Raw genomic sequence first — 4,144 nt, forward strand, 5'->3', positions numbered from 1 at the left:
TCGTATCCTTTCCTCGTTTTAAATGTTTTCTCATGTCAGTGCACCTCTTAATCTTCCACTTCTCGCTATTCAATTGTTCCGGAGTGCCGAGGTTCTCTCAGAAGATTCACGTTTTCCATTCTCAATCAGTTCAAGTTATTTCGAGGTTGTTATCTCATTCAAGCCATTTAATTCAACCGGCGCAATCTCCCTTTCAAGTAATCGTTCGATGGTATATCTTTTGAGTGGGACCTAACCCACAAGTCTTTTCCCGGGATCTTACCTGACTCTTCTAATTTTTCCCGGAGCTTCTCAAATTCTTTTCCAAGTTTGACGTAAGAATGAATTGTCACCAATAAATGTCTTTCTCAAAGATCTTTCAAATTCTTCTCATCGTTGGTTCAACCTTTCAATTCTTCATTATTCCGGAGTGTCTCAACAAGTTGGTGGTGTTTCTCATCGTCATTCTCTGCATTTGAAGTCTGAAGAAGAGTTTTCCTCCAAATCTTGCTCCATTCTCTTCAAGATTCATGGTTCTAGCTTGATGTCGTCCTCTCATAATTGGTTTTCGATTGTGAGAATTCTTTTCATCCATCCGGAGCATTTCAAGAGTCTTTCAGGTTGATTCTCCGAAGGCCATCATTTCGGGATTATTCATTCCAACTTTCAGCTCTCGTTCTCCAAATCTTACCGGCGCATCATTCAAATATTCTCTAATCAGCTCGTGATCTCTTTGTTCTTATGTATCTAAATTCTCTCAAGTATTTTCATTCGTTCTCTAATTCTTCCTGGTGTTTTGTGTCTTTGCTACTTTCATTTTCAAGTCTTACGGTGGTTCTTCCAATATTCTTCTTCTTTCGTTTATCATATCAGTTTATTCGTTTGTTTCAACCCTTCCGGTGGTTCGTTGAAGACCTTCCCAAGTTGGCGCTATATCTATCTTCATCCTTTTTACGAGAATAAGTAGTATGTAAAATCCATTGCTTGTCATCAACTTAAATTAGTGAAGGATAAGCATAATGTAATTCTTATTCTTATTTCATCGAGTAAATTCAATTCCTTATTCTGGAGGTTCATCAAAGTTCTCGGTTTTCAATTGTGTCATCTTTTCTTTCCCGGAGTTTCAAGCTCTCGCAATGATATCACCACGAAGATCCATTTAAATCATTACAAGGCTTCACCTTGTGTTTTCAACTTCTCTTTCTTTTTATCATCATTTTGTTACCGGAGTTCTTCATGGAGGTTCTACATCATGGTTCATCAAGGATTCCTTTCATTCTTCATTTGTTCTTCAAGATTTCTCTCGAAGTCATGATCCGCCAAGCTATACTCTCAAATAAACATGGTGTTCAACACATGTTTTGTTTTGAGGAGTTCAAGTATTCTTCTTCCTGCATTCCAAAGTGCAATTATTTCATATCTCATCTTTTGAGGTGGTGTTATGTCATTGTTGACAATTTCCCTTCGTGTTTCATGATTCACAAGTTGTCCGGAATGACATATTTTAAACCCATCATTTTCAATTCGTTCTTGAGATCCTTTGCAACCAATCAATCTCTTCATTGGAGTTATCTTGGGTTATATTTCACCTAAAGCTTTCCCTAAGGGTTGCTGCTATTTAGGGTGCTTATAAATGACCCAAGTTCTTCATTTATCCTCCCGGTGAGATAAGCTTCTCGTCTCCTTGTTCATATCAATCCAATCTACTGGTTCTGTTAGTGGCAGAATTTCACCTCATAGTTTTGAGAAGTTTTTCATAAGCCCACTATAAGCTTATTCGTTTCGTTGTTGGTTTTCCAACAACTCCGTTTTAACCTTCTTGGAAGGGTGTTTATCCAAGCTCAATTATGGCAGAAGTTGTCATTTTCTTCTCCATTCTTATATTTCAATTATCTATCTTCTATTTTTCTTCCGGAGACATTGGGATGTTGCAATCTTCGACCCATCTTCTCATTTTTGTCAAAGATCATGTTCTTTTCGTGCTTATCCATTTAACCGGAGTGTCGTGCCCTCTTTTCAAGTTCTTCCATCTTATCAAGTTTTACCTCCATTCTCAACCGGAGTGCTGTCTGGAATCTTTCTTACCCCTTGTGCCATTCTTTCAATAGTTCCGGAGGCAGTGCGTTGTTAATTTCATCAAGTATCCTCTCATCTTGTCAAATTCATGTTCATTTCCTTCCATTTACAGTCAGAGTGCTGCCCAAATTATATCATTCTTTTCCCTTCTCTATCTTGTCTTAACCGGAGTGTTATGTCTATCATTCCTCTTCTAACCGGAGTCTCATCCAAGTGCTTTCATTTTGCCTAGCTCATATTCTTTGCCTAACATTTCTTACCGGAGTGTTGTCGTAATTGACCTTTATCATTCCTTGTACTTCTCGTTTCGACCGGAGTGCTTGCATGTACTTCTTGTCCATCGAAACCCCTTTTCTTATGTCTTTAAACCTACAAGGCTCTAGTAATGTTCCTTGTTTCTCTTTTCTAACGGAGTGTTTTCAACTTTGGTCATCTTCGTTGTTTTCTTCTTTAAAATTGTTCAACCTCTAAGGTTCTTTGGTTTCACTCTTTTGTCAAGAAGCAACTTTGTTTTACCTCTTCCTCCGCTTTCTCTCCGGTGCCATCCTAGATCTTGGGACGAGATCCTCTCGTAGTGGCGGAGTGTTGTGATGCCCCGAGACCGATACGCCAGGTGTCTCCTAGTTGTTCGTCGTCGTTGCCATGTCATTTGCTCGCGTGTTGCATCTTGTCATGTCATCATGTGCATTGTATTATCATGTTCTCAAAACTTGCATCCGTCCCAGTCTCATCGTTCTTTCCGTTGTCCGTTCTGAGCCCAACCACACTTGCACACGCCCACGGCACGTCCGAAATATTATTTTATAAGTGGCCGAAAAAGGGTCTTGGAATGGGATGAGAGTTGGCGTGCGGTCTTGTTATAGTGTAGGTAGACCGCCTGCCAAGTTTCATCGCATTCAAAGTCCGTTTGATAGCCCAACCATTAAACTATAGCGGAAATATAGCCGGTCAATACGTCGGACGTTTTCGGTCTCCGAAAACTGCTGCCGGGTCTCTCTCTCTTCTCTCCTCTCAGCCCAAGCCCTTCTGCACAGCCCACAAGTTCCAACCGACCCCTCCTCACACGCGCGTCCGAAAGCTGTCTTGGACCAGACCCGGGCAGTCGTCACCGTTGGATCCGGATCATCCCCTAACATCTACAAAACATCTCCATTTTTCTGTTTGGACTCCCTAGCCTATTTTTCTCGACCGCCTGATTACGATCGGACGGACCGAATACCCCCTAACCTAACCCAACAACGTATATAAGAGGGCAACCCAAAATGTTAGGGAGTTGTCCCATCCATTCCATCACCGCGCCGCCACTCCACCTCATCTCTCCTCCCACCTTGGGATCTTCCCAGATCCAAATCCTCCCGCGTCCGAACCAACCAGCAACCGATCCTCCCCTGCCCGAACTCCTCACCGCGCCTGCAGCTCCTCGCCGGAGCAGGCAACCGGACCGCAGCCAGGCCTCTCCCTCTTCCCTCTGCTTCCCCTTCCCTCTGCTCTCCATTCCCCTCTATGGCCCCCTTCTTTTCCCCTCTTGTCGACAGGAACAATGACGCCATGGCGCCCGGAGCTTGAGCTCGTACGGCACCACCGTCTAGACCCATCTCCGGGGACCGGATCCGCCTCCCACCGTCGGGAATCGATTCCCCTCGACCTCGTGCCGCCTCCGGTGGTCGTCCCGCCGTCTACCGTCACCGGAAGCACCAACGCCTCCACCACTCGCCTTCCTGGAACGCAGGCAGCCACTTCGGCATGACCCCAACTTCGTTGATCGGCCATGGCGCGCCCCTGCCTTGCCAAGTCCGTCTCCAGTCGCTGCGGAGCCGCTCCTTCGCCCGCCCCGCAAGCCTGCCTCCAGCGTCGCAACACCTTGGAGCAGTCATGGTGGCGCCGTCCTCCTCCGACCCCGTGCAGACCGGAAGCCCTACCCCGGGGCTCCGCCATCTCCATCGCTCCCTCGCAGCAGCCGGACCTTGCCACGCCGGAGAACGCCGTCCTCGACCGGAACCCCATCGCCGCGCTGCTGTTTCAGGCCTCCTGTCATTCAAGTCCCGCCTAGCCGTGGCTCTGCTTCATGCGAACAAAGAACGAGCACGAC

Source organism: Triticum dicoccoides, chromosome 3A (assembly GCF_002162155.2).
Source record: "Triticum dicoccoides isolate Atlit2015 ecotype Zavitan chromosome 3A, WEW_v2.0, whole genome shotgun sequence".
NCBI classification, from domain to species: domain Eukaryota; kingdom Viridiplantae; phylum Streptophyta; class Magnoliopsida; order Poales; family Poaceae; genus Triticum; species Triticum dicoccoides.